Below are 13,876 nucleotides of genomic sequence, written 5' to 3' on the forward strand. Positions count from 1 at the left end.
GACAACTGGAATGAGAGGCTGACACAGAGAGTAGGGCCAAATCAGTAAGTAGTCGAAATGCAGTTCAAAATTGGCAACCGTAGTAAACAGGCGGCACAGCTTTGTTCAGTGGAGGAGAACAGCAAGGAGTGGCAGACACCGATAGTAGGCCCCAACCCAACTAGTAGGCCAAATGCAGTCTAACATTAACAACTACTTAACGAGAGGCTGAAAATGGAATTTCAGGACAGGAAACCAGGAGAACAGCAAGGAGTGGCAGACACCGATAGTAGGCCCCAAACCAACTAGTACGCCAAATGCAGTTGTTCCATTTAACCACAATTTAATGAGAGCCTGAAGATAGAAGCTCAGGAAAGGCAACCTGGGGAACACCTTGGAGTGTAACACACCATCTCTCTCCACCCCATACCCATTTTGTAGGCCTAATGCTGTGTACTTTTCTACAACTACTAAACGAGAGTCGGAAGACCGAAGCAATGGCAAGGAAACCTGGGGAACACCTTGGAGTGTAACACACCATCTCTCTCCACCCCATACCCAATTTGTAGGCCTAATGCAGCCTACTTTCCGACACCTACTAAACGAGAGCATGAAGATCGAAGCTCAGGAAAGGCAACCTGGGGAACACCTTGGAGTGTAACACACCATCTCTCTCCACCCCATACCCATTTTTTAGGCCTAATGCAGTGTACTTTTCTACAACTACTAAACGAGAGTCGGAAGACCGAAGCAATGGCAAGGAAACCTGGGGAACACCTTGGAGTGTAACACACCATCTCTCTCCACCCCATACCCATTTTGTAGGCCTAATGCAGCGTACTTTTCTACAACTTCTAAACGAGAGCATGAAGATCGAAGCTCAGGAAAGGCAACCTGGTGAAAACCTTGGAGTGTAACACAACCTGTCTCTACACCCCATACCAAATTTGTAGGCCTAATGCAGCGTAGTTTCCACCAACTACTAAACGAGAGCCGGAAGATCGAAGCTCATGAAAGGCAACCCGGGGAACACCTTGGAGTGTAACACAACCTCTCTCTACACCACGAAAGGGCTGATTCTTAGGAAGGAAGGCTGTTGTAAATAAGCATTGCGCGTCCGAGGGTGATTATATTCTTATTCGGTATCTACTCACCCTCGGACGCGCCATGCTTCTTGATTTGTAATTAATGTTTATTTGCAATGTGCTTTTGACTTACTCAATTATTTTTTTAATTATTGATTTTATTAAATTAATAGTTTAACATCTTATTGGAAATAATTTAAAGGAGACGCGACAGGACAACACTCGGTGGATGCCATATCTGTGTTAACAACTCCAAAAAACTTTCAGTTAACTTCTTGCAGGAGAAAGAAATTGTAGCTGTTGGAACTTTGTAGTACAGTTCCAGATATTTGTTTTGTGTTTGTTTTTATTGTTAAAATGTCTGCATTTGAGATCTCAACACGATCTTATTTTTTATAATCAAATTAATTTTTTAAATATTTTATTAGGTTGGTTCAAGGGGTACACGGGCCGCAGTAGACAGGTCAGTGGAGGCCTAGTGGAAGGAGGGACCGCAGATGCGCCACTGTTTCACCCATACACAATTAGTAGGCCTAATGCAGCGTAGTTTCCAACAGCTACTAAACGAGAGCCGGAAGATCGAAGCTCAGGAAAGGCAACCTGGGGAACACCTTGGAGTGTAACACAACCTCTCTCTACACCACGGAAGGGCTGATTCTTAGGAAGGAAGGATGTTGGAAATAAGCATTGCGCGTCCGAGGGTGATTATATTCTTATTAGGTATCTACTCACCCTCGGACGCGCCATGCTTCTTGATTTGTAATTAATGTTTATTTGCAATGTGCTTTTGACTTACTCAATTATTTTTTTAATTATTGATTTTATTAAATTAATAGTTTAACATCTTATTGGAAATAATTTAAAGGAGACGCGACAGGACAACACTCGGTGGATGCCATATCTGTGTTAACAACTCCCAAAAACTTTCAGTTAACTTCTTGCAGGAGAAAGAAATTGTAGCTGTTGGACCTTTGTAGTACAGTTCCAGATATTTGTTGTGTGTTTGTTTTTATTGTTAAAATGTCTGCATTTGAGATCTCAACACGATCTTATTTTTTATAATCAAATTAATTTTTTAAATATTTTATTAGGTTGGTTCAAGGGGTACACGGGCCGCAGTAGACAGGTCAGTGAAGGCCTAGTGGAAGGAGGGACCGCAGATGCGCCACTGTTTCACCCATACACAATTAGTAGGCCTAATGCAGCGTAGTTTCCAACAGCTACTAAACGAGAGCCGGAAGATCGAAGCTCAGGAAAGGCAACCTGGGGAACACCTTGGAGTGTAACACAACCTCTCTCTACACCACGGAAGGGCTGATTCTTAGGAAGGAAGGATGTTGGAAATAAGCATTGCGCGTCCGAGGGTGATTATATTCTTATTAGGTATCTACTCACCCTCGGACGCGCCATGCTTCTTGATTTGTAATTAATGTTTATTTGCAATGTGCTTTTGACTTACTCAATTATTTTTTTAATTATTGATTTTATTAAATTAATAGTTTAACATCTTATTGGAAATAATTTAAAGGAGACGCGACAGGACAACACTCGGTGGATGCCATATCTGTGTTAACAACTCCAAAAAACTTTCAGTTAACTTCTTGCAGGAGAAAGAAATTGTAGCTGTTGGACCTTTGTAGTACAGTTCCAGATATTTGTTGTGTGTTTGTTTTTATTGTTAAAATGTCTGCATTTGAGATCTCAACACGATCTTATTTTTTATAATCAAATTAATTTTTTAAATATTTTATTAGGTTGGTTCAAGGGGTACACGGGCCGCAGTAGACAGGTCAGTGGAGGCCTAGTGGAAGGAGGGACCGCAGATGCGCCACTGTTTCACCCATACACAATTAGTAGGCCTAATGCAGCGTAGTTTCCAACAGCTACTAAACGAGAGCCGGAAGATCGAAGCTCAGGAAAGGCAACCTGGGGAACACCTTGGAGTGTAACACAACCTCTCTCTACACCACGGAAGGGCTGATTCTTAGGAAGGAAGGATGTTGGAAATAAGCATTGCGCGTCCGAGGGTGATTATATTCTTATTAGGTATCTACTCACCCTCGGACGCGCCATGCTTCTTGATTTGTAATTAATGTTTATTTGCAATGTGCTTTTGACTTACTCAATTATTTTTTTAATTATTGATTTTATTAAATTAATAGTTTAACATCTTATTGGAAATAATTTAAAGGAGACGCGACAGGACAACACTCGGTGGATGCCATATCTGTGTTAACAACTCCAAAAAACTTTCAGTTAACTTCTTGCAGGAGAAAGAAATTGTAGCTGTTGGACCTTTGTAGTACAGTTCCAGATATTTGCTGTGTGTTTGTTTTTATTGTTAAAATGTCTGCATTTGAGATCTCAACACGATCTTATTTTTTATAATCAAATTAATTTTTTAAATATTTTATTAGGTTGGTTCAAGGGGTACACGGGCCGCAGTAGACAGGTCAGTGGAGGCCTAGTGGAAGGAGGGACCGCAGATGCGCCACTGTTTCACCCATACACAATTAGTAGGCCTAATGCAGCGTAGTTTCCAACAGCTACTAAACGAGAGCCGGAAGATCGAAGCTCAGGAAAGGCAACCTGGGGAACACCTTGGAGTGTAACACAACCTCTCTCTACACCACGGAAGGGCTGATTCTTAGGAAGGAAGGATGTTGGAAATAAGCATTGCGCGTCCGAGGGTGATTATATTCTTATTAGGTATCTACTCACCCTCGGACGCGCCATGCTTCTTGATTTGTAATTAATGTTTATTTGCAATGTGCTTTTGACTTACTCAATTATTTTTTTAATTATTGATTTTATTAAATTAATAGTTTAACATCTTATTGGAAATAATTTAAAGGAGACGCGACAGGACAACACTCGGTGGATGCCATATCTGTGTTAACAACTCCAAAAAACTTTCAGTTAACTTCTTGCAGGAGAAAGAAATTGTAGCTGTTGGACCTTTGTAGTACAGTTCCAGATATTTGCTGTGTGTTTGTTTTTATTGTTAAAATGTCTGCATTTGAGATCTCAACACGATCTTATTTTTTATAATCAAATTAATTTTTTAAATATTTTATTAGGTTGGTTCAAGGGGTACACGGGCCGCAGTAGACAGGTCAGTGGAGGCCTAGTGGAAGGAGGGACCGCAGATGCGCCACTGTTTCACCCATACACAATTAGTAGGCCTAATGCAGCGTAGTTTCCAACAGCTACTAAACGAGAGCCGGAAGATCGAAGCTCAGGAAAGGCAACCTGGGGAACACCTTGGAGTGTAACACAACCTCTCTCTACACCACGGAAGGGCTGATTCTTAGGAAGGAAGGATGTTGGAAATAAGCATTGCGCGTCCGAGGGTGATTATATTCTTATTAGGTATCTACTCACCCTCGGACGCGCCATGCTTCTTGATTTGTAATTAATGTTTATTTGCAATGTGCTTTTGACTTACTCAATTATTTTTTTAATTATTGATTTTATTAAATTAATAGTTTAACATCTTATTGGAAATAATTTAAAGGAGACGCGACAGGACAACACTCGGTGGATGCCATATCTGTGTTAACAACTCCAAAAAACTTTCAGTTAACTTCTTGCAGGAGAAAGTAATTGTAGCTGTTGGACCTTTTTAGAACAGTTCCAGATTTTTGTTGTGTGTTTGTTTTTATTGTTAAAATGTCTGCATTTGAGATCTCAACATGATCTTATTTTTTATAATCAAATTAATTTTTTTTATATTTAATGATGTTGGTTCAAGGGGTACACGGGCAGCAATAGACAGGTCAGTGGAGGCCTAGTGGAAGGAGGGACCGCAGATGCGCCACTGTTTCACCCATACACAATTAGTAGGCCTAATGCAGCGTAGTTTCCAACAGCTACTAAACGAGAGCCGGAAGATCGAAGCTCAGGAAAGGCAACCTGGGGAACACCTTGGAGTGTAACACAACCTCTCTCTACACCACGGAAGGGCTGATTCTTAGGAAGGAAGGATGTTGGAAATAAGCATTGCGCGTCCGAGGGTGATTATATTCTTATTAGGTATCTACTCACCCTCGGACGCGCCATGCTTCTTGATTTGTAATTAATGTTTATTTGCAATGTGCTTTTGACTTACTCAATTATTTTTTTAATTATTGATTTTATTAAATTAATAGTTTAACATCTTATTGGAAATAATTTAAAGGAGACGCGACAGGACAACACTCGGTGGATGCCATATCTGTGTTAACAACTCCAAAAAACTTTCAGTTAACTTCTTGCAGGAGAAAGTAATTGTAGCTGTTGGACCTTTTTAGAACAGTTCCAGATTTTTGTTGTGTGTTTGTTTTTATTGTTAAAATGTCTGCATTTGAGATCTCAACACGATCTTATTTTTTATAATCAAATTAATTTTTTTTATATTTAATGATGTTGGTTCAAGGGGTACACGGGCAGCAATAGACAGGTCAGTGGAGGCCTAGTGGAAGGAGTGACGGCAGACAGGCATCAAAGGCCTAACATTGGGCTGGCTGTAGGCAAGTTAAAATTGGTTCCAGGGGAACACGGCCATCAGTGGCCTGGTCAGTGTAGTTGTAGTTGAAAGAACGGGACGCAGACAGGCTTCGAAGGCCTAACATAATAACATAGGGCTGGCTGTAGGCAAGTTAAAATTGGTTCCAGGGGAACACGGCCATCAGTGGCCTGGTCAGTGTAGTTGTAGTTGAAAGAACGGGACGCAGACAGGCTTCGAAGGCATAACATAACAAACTTGGGCAGGCTGTAGGCACTTTTAAATTTGTTCCAGGGGTACATGGGCAGCAGTGTATGGTCAGTGGAAGTCTAGTGGAAGGAGTGACGGCAGACAGGCTTCGAAGGCCTAACATAACAAACTTGGGCTGGCTGTAGGCACTTTTAAATTGGTTCCAGGGGTACACGGGCAGCAGTGGTCTGGTCAGTGGAAGTCTAGTGGAAGGAGTGACCGCAGACAGGCTTCGAAGGCCTAACATAACAAAATTGGGCTGGCTGTAGGCACTTTTAAATTGGTTCCAGGGGTACATGGGCAGCAGTGTATGGTCAGTGGAAGTCTAGTGGAAGGAGTGACGGCAGACAGGCTTCGAAGGCCTAACATAACAAAATTGGGCTGACTGTAGGCACTTTTAAATTGGTTCCAGGGTAACACGGCCAGCAGTGGCCTGGTCAGTGTAGTAGTTGTAGAAAGAAGGGACCGCAGACAGGCTTCGAAGGCCTAACATAACAAAAATGTCAAAACAATGGTATTGTCAGTGCCAGGCATTGAAGGATGTCAGCGCCTAGACTACACATTGGTGAAGCTGTGAGAGATAATTTTGCTAGTGGTAGAGCACTGTTTGAGCTGGGGGGGGGAACTGTCTTGTGGCCGGCGGTACAGGCACAGGGCCCCTCATATTACAACGGTGTGTCTGACGTTGGGTGCGCACCACCACCGCCAGAGACACTTTATTGTACTATGAGGGACCCAGTGGCAGTGCCGTCGACCAAAAGCGGCCACACCCACCTCTTCAGACAAACAGCACTCTCAAGGGTCCAAGCGCAAAGTGGCGATACCACGGCCCCGTGTGGGGAGTTTGGCCATTTCGTGAGGTGGAAACATGTCGTATGCTGGACAATCAGGTGAAGAAAATTACGAGATTGGAAAAGTCATTCAGAATAGTCCACAGGCAAGACCTTTTCATAGGAAAGCTAGGTGTCAGCCGGGCAGGGTGGGGCAAAAGATTTTGAAATCCAGTTGTGGTTCATTTTAATGAAGGTTAGATCATCTACATTTTGGGTAGCCAGACGAGTCCTTTTTTCTGTTAGTATTGAACCTGCAGCACTGAATACTCTTTCTGATAGGACACTAGCTGCCGGGCAAGCAAGCTCCTGCAATGCATATTCTGCCAATTCTGGCCAGGTGTCTAATTTGGATGCCCAGTAATCAAATGGGAATGACGGTTGAGGGAGAACGTCGATAAGGGATGAAAAATAGTTTGTAACCATACTGGACAAATGTTGTCTCCTGTCACTTTGAATTGATGCTGCAGTACCTGTCCTGTCTGCGGTCATAGAAAAATCACTCCACAACCTGGTCAGAAAACCCCTCTGGCCAACGCCACTTCTGATTTCTGCCCCTCTAACACCTCTGGTCTGCTGGCCCCTGGAGCTCGTGTGAGAACGATCACGGGCGCTGTGTGCAGGGAATGCCAGAAGCAAACGGTCAACAAGAGTTGATTGTTTTGTTGCTAATATTAGTTCCAAGTTCTCATGTGGCATAATATTTTGCAATTTGCCTTTATAGCGAGGATCAAGGAGGCAGGCCAACCAGTAATCGTCATCGTTCATCATTTTTGTAATGCGTGTGTCCCTTTTGAGGATACGCAAGGCATAATCCGCCATGTGGGCCAAAGTTCCCGTTGTCAAATCTGCGGTTGTGCTTGTTTGAGGGGCAGTTGCAGGCAAATCTACGTCACTTGTGTCCCTCAAAAAACCAGAACCCGGCCTTGCCATGCCACCAATTTCCCGTGCCCCCGGGAAAGCTTCCTCATTAAAAATATACTCATCCCCATCATCCTCCTCATCCTCCACCTCCTCTTCGCCCGGTACCTCATCATGTACACTGCCCTGACCAGACAATCGCTGACTGTCATCAAGGCTTTCCTCTTCCTCTGGTGCAGACGCCTGATCCTTTATGTGCGTCAAACTTTGCATCAGCAGACGCATTAGGGGGATGCTCATGCTTATTATGGCGTTGTCTGCACTAACCAGCCGTGTGCATTCCTCAAAACACTGAAGGACTTGACACATGTCTTGAATCTTCGACCACTGCACACCTGACAACTCCATGTCTGCCATCCTACTGCCTGCCCGTGTATGTGTATCCTCCCACAAAAACATAACAGCCCGCCTCTGTTCGCACAGTCTCTGAAGCATGTGCAGTGTTGAGTTCCACCTTGTTGCAACGTCTATGATTAGGCGATGCTGGGGAAGGTTCAAAGAACGCTGATAGGTCTGCATACGGCTGGAGTGTACAGGCGAACGGCGGATATGTGCGCAAAGTCCACGCACTTTGAGGAGCAGGTCGGATAACCCCGGATAACTTTTCAGGAAGCACTGCACCACCAGGTTTAATGTGTGAGCCAGGCAAGGAATGTGTTTCAGTTGGGAAAGGGAGATGGCAGCCATGAAATTCCTTCCGTTATCACTCACTACCTTGCCTGCCTCAAGATCTACAGTGCCCAGCCACGACTGCGTTTCTTGCTGCAAGAACTCGGACAGAACTTCCGCGGTGTGTCTATTGTCGCCCAAACACTTCATAGCCAATACAGCCTGCTGACGTTTGCCAGTAGCTGCCCCATAATGGGAGACCTGGTGTGCAACAGTGGCAGGTGCGGATGGAGTGTTTGTGCGACTGCGGTCTGTGGACGAGCTCTTGCTTCTGCAGGAGGAGGAGGAGGAGGGGGTGCGAACGGCTACAGCCAACTGTTTACTAGACCGTGGGCTAGGCAGAACTGTCCCAAACTTGCTGTCCCCTGTGGACCCTGAATCCACCACATTTACCCAGTGTGCCGTGATGGACACGTAACGTCCCTGGCCATGCCTACTGGTCCATGCATCTGTTGTCAGGTGCACCTTTGTGCTCACAGATTGCCTGAGTGCATGGACGATGCGCTCTTTAACATGCTGGTGGAGGGCTGGGATGGCTTCTCTGGAAAAAAAGTGTCGACTGGGTAGCTCGTAGCGTGGTACAGCGTAGTCCATCAGGTCTTTGAAAGCTTCTCTTTCAACTAACCGGTAGGGCATCATCTCTAACGAGATTAGTCTAGCTATGTGGGCGTTCAAACCCTGTGTACGCGGATGCGAGGCTAAGTATTTCCTTTTTCTAACCATAGTCTCATGTAGGGTGAGCTGGACTGGAGAGCTGGAGATCGTGGAACTAGCGGTGGTGCCGGTGGACATGGCAGACTGAGAGACGGTGGGAGATGGTATTGTTGCCGCCGGTGCCCTAGATGCAGTGTTTCCTACTACGAAACTGGTGATTCCCTGACCCTGACTGCTTTGGCCTGGCAAAGATACCTGCACAGATACAGCAGGTGGTGCGCTAAATGGTGGTCCTACACTGCCGGAAGGGATGTTGCGTTGATTACTAGCTTCATTGGCCGAGGGTGCAACAACCTTAAGGGACGTTTGGTAGTTAGTCCAAGCTTTCAAATGCATGGTGGTTAAATGTCTATGCATGCAACTAGTATTGAGACTTTTCAGATTCTGACCTCTGCTTAAGGAAGTAGAACATTTTTGACAGATGACTTTGCGCTGATCAATTGGATGTTGTTTAAAAAAATGCCAGACTGCACTCTTTCTAGCATCGGATACCTTTTCAGGCATTGCAGACTGAGCTTTAACCGGATGGCCACGCTGTCCTCCACCAGGTTTTGGCTTTGCCACGCGTTTTGGGCAAGATACGGGCCCGGCAGATGGAATCTGTGGCGATGTTGATGCCTGCTGCGGCCCCTCCTCCTCCTCTGCTTCAGAACTGCTGCCGCCTGCACCCTGTTCCCCCAATGGCTGCCAATCGGGGTCAAGAACTGGGTCATCTAATAACTCTTCTTGTACCTCCTGCGCAACTTCGTCTGTGTCACCGTGTCGTTCGGTGGTATAGCGTTCGTGATGGGGCAACATAGTCTCATCAGGGTCTGATTCTTGATCAGCACCCTGCGAGGGCAATGTTGTGGTCTGAGTCAAAGGACCAGCATAGTAGTCTGGCTGTGGCTGTGCGTCAGTGCACTCCATGTCAGATTCAACTTGTAATGGGCATGGACTGTTAACTGCTTCACTTTCTAAGCCAGGGACGGTATGTGTAAAGAGCTCCATGGAGTAACCCGTTGTGTCGCCTGCTGCATTCTTCTCTGTTGTTGTTTTTGCTGAAGAGGACAAGGAAGTGACTTGTCCCTGACCGTGAACATCCACTAACGACGCGCTGCTTTTACTTTTACCAGTTTCACGAGAGGAGGCAAAAGAGCTAGAGGCTGAGTCAGCAAGATAAGCCAAAACTTGCTCTTGCTGCTCCGGCTTTAAAAGCGGTTTTCCTAATCCCAGAAAAGGGAGCGTTCGAGGCCTTGTGTAGCCGGACGACGAACCTGGCTCCACAGCTCCAGACTTAGGTGCAATATTTTTTTCCCCACGACCACCTGATGCTCCACCACTACCACTACCCTCATTACCAGCTGACAATGAACGCCCCCGGCCACGACCTCTTCCACTAGACTTCCTCATTGTTTTAAAAACGTAACCAAACTAACGTTATTTGTTGCAGTCACACAACTTACACGGTGAGCTATAACTTCAGTATGATTTAGCTACCCCTTTACAGGTTGGTGAGACCACAGCGAAAATCAGGCCCAATGTTACTCTGTTTTTGGTGGCTGCAAATTAGAGAGATGCCCCACACGCAGGACTGTCACTGAAGCACAAATGTTAATATTAATGTCACACTATTATTTTTTTTTTATTTTTATTTTTTTCAGGAACACTTTAGAAACCCAAAAAAAAAAAAAAAATAGATTTTTGCAGGGAGAATTTAGAAAACAAATGTAACAAACTATATGCTTTCTATGGGCCACTGAGTGAGAGATGACGCACACAGGAATCAGGAGTGGCACACAAGCCCAGAGGCCAATATTTTTCTACCAATGATTGATGGAGTTATTTTCTCTGGTAGATTTTGGAACCCAAATCAAGGAAAAAAAAAATTTAGGCTTTCTATGGACCACAATTGGAGAGAGAGAGAGAGATGGCACACCCAGGAGTCAAGACTGGCACACAAGCAGAAAGGCCAATATTAATCTCCCATTTTTTTTTTTGGTTTTTTTTTTTTTTTTTTTTTTCAGGGAGACTTTAGAAAAAAAAATAATAAAAAAAATATGATTTTATCAGGAAGAATTTAGAAACCAAATAAAATAAAATTATTTTTTCAGGGAGAATTTATAAAACAAATAAAAACAAAAATAGGCGTTCTATGGCCCACTGACTGAGAGATGACGCACACAGGAGTCAGGAGTGGCACACAAGCCCAGAGGCCAATATTTTTCTACCAATGATTGATGTAGGTATTTTCTCTGGTAGATTTTGGAACCCAAATCAAGGAAAAAAAATATAGGCTTTCTATGGACCACAATTGGAGAGAGAGAGAGAGAGAGAGAGATGGCACACCCAGGAGTCAAGACTGGCACACAAGCAGAAAGGCCAATATTAATCTCCCACTGTTTTTTTTGTTTGTTTGTTTTTTTTTTTTTTCAGGGAGACTTTAGAAAAAAAAATAATAAAAAAAATATGATTTTATCAGGAAGAATTTAGAAACCAAATAAAATAAAATGATTTTTTCAGGGAGAATTTATAAAACTAATAAAACAAAAAATAGGCGTTCTATGGCCCACTGAGTGAGAGATGACGCACACAGGAGTCAAGACTGGCACACAAGCAGAAAGGCCAATATTAATCCCCCACTGTTTTTTTTGTTTGTTTTTTTTTTTGTTTTGTTTTTTTCAGGGAGACTTTAGAAAAAAAAATAATAAAAAAAATATGATTTTATCAGGAAGAATTTAGAAACCAAATAAAATAAAATGATTTTTTCAGGGAGAATTTAGAAAACAAATAAAACCAAAAATAGGCGTTCTATGGCCCACTGACTGAGAGAGAGAGAGAGATGGCACGCTTAGTACTGGCACACAAGCCCAAAGGGCAATATTAATCTCCCTTTTTTTTTCAGGGAGAATTTCTAAAACCCCAAAAAAAAAAAAAATAGGCTTTCTATGGCCCACTATTTGTGAGAGAGATGGGACGCTCAGGACTGGCACAGATGGCACGCTCAGGACTGGCACAGAAGCCCAGAGGCCAATATTAATCTCCCTTTTTTTCTGGGAGAATTTATAAAACCAAAAAAATATTTAAATAGGCTTTCTATGGCCCACTATTTGTGAGAGAGATGGCACGCTCAGGACTGGCACAGATGGCACGCTCACAACTGGCACACAAGCCCAGAGGCCAATATTAATCTCCCTTTTTTTCAGGGAGAATTTATAAAACCAAAAAAAAAATTAAATAGGCTTTCTATGGCCCACTATTTGTGAGAGAGATGGCACGCTCAGGACTGGCACAGATGGCACGCTCACAACTGGCACACAAGCCCAGAGGCCAATATTAATCTCCCTTTTTTCAGGGAAAATTTATAAAACCAAAAAAAAAATTAAATAGGCTTTCTATGGCCCACTATTTGTGAGAGAGATGGCACGCTCAGGACTGGCACAGATGGCACGCTCACAACTGGCACACAAGCCCAGAGGCCAATATTAATCTCCCTTTTTTTCAGGGAGAATTTATAAAACCAAAAAAAAAATTAAATAGGCTTTCTATGGCCCACTATTTGTGAGAGAGATGGCACACTCAGGACTGGCACACAAGCCCAAAGGCCAATATTAATCTCCCACTGTATTTTTATCAGGGAGAATTTATACACCCCACAAAAAAAAATACAGAAAAATGAAAAGGCTTTCTATGGCCCACTATGTGAGAGAGATGGCACACACAGGGATGGCACTCTAGCAGAAATGCCAAATTGCCAATCTTAATCTCCCACCAAAAAAAAAAAGGGAATGTCCTACAATTACTATCTCCCTGCCTGCAGTAATCTCACCCAGGTATGGCAGGCAGCTACTATCTCCCTGCCTGCAGTAATCTCAGCCAGGTATGGCAGGCAGCAATAAGGAGTGGACTGATGCACAAATGAAATAAAAAGTGTGGACAAACAAAAAAGATAGCTGTGCAGAAAGGAAGGAACAAGAGGATTTGTGCTTTGAAAAAAGCAGTTGGTTTGCACAGCGGCGTACACACAGCAATGCAGCTATCAGGGAGCCTTCTAGGGCAGCCCAATGAGCTACAGCGCTGAGGGGAAAAAAAAAAAAAATAACTTCCACTGTCCCTGCACACCGAGGGTGGTGTTGGACAGTGCAAATCGCTGCAGCACAAGCGGTTTTGTGGTTAATGGACCCTGCCTAACGCTATCCCTGCTTCTGACGAAGCGGCAGCAACCTCTCCCTAAGCTCAGATCAGCAGCAGTAAGATGGCGGTCGGCGGGAACGCCTCTTTATAGCCCCTGTGACGTCGCAGACAGCAAGCCAATCACTGCAATGCCCTTCTCTAAGATGGTGGGGACCAGGACCTATGTCATCACGCTGCCCACACTCTGCGTTTACCTTCATTGGCTGAGAAATGGCGCTTTTCGCGTCATTGAAACGCGACTTTGGCGCGAAAGTCGCGTACCGCATGGCCGACCCCGCACAGGGGTCGGATCGGGTTTCATGAAACCCCGACTTAGCCAAAAGTCGGCGACTTTTGAAAATGTTCGACCCGTTTCGCTCAACCCTACCCACGAGTACTAAGAGAACTAAGTAATGTAATAGATAAACCATTATTTCTTATTTTTAGGGACTCTATAGCGACAGGGTCTGTTCCGCAGGATTGGCGCATAGCAAATGTGGTGCCAATATTCAAAAAGGGCTCTAAAAGTGAACCTGGAAATTATAGGCCAGTAAGTCTAACCTCTATTGTTGGTAAAATATTTGAAGGGTTTCTGAGGGATGTTATTCTGGATTATCTCAATGAGAATAACTGTTTAACTCCATATCAGCATGGGTTTATGAGAAATCGCTCCTGTCAATCCAATCTAATCAGTTTTTATGAAGAGGTAAGCTATAGGCTGGACCACGGTGAGTCATTGGACGTGGTATATCTCGATTTTTCCAAAGCGTTTGATACCGTGCCGCACAAGA

Source organism: Ranitomeya imitator, chromosome 3 (assembly GCF_032444005.1).
Source record: "Ranitomeya imitator isolate aRanImi1 chromosome 3, aRanImi1.pri, whole genome shotgun sequence".
Classification (NCBI taxonomy): Eukaryota; Metazoa; Chordata; class Amphibia; order Anura; family Dendrobatidae; genus Ranitomeya; species Ranitomeya imitator.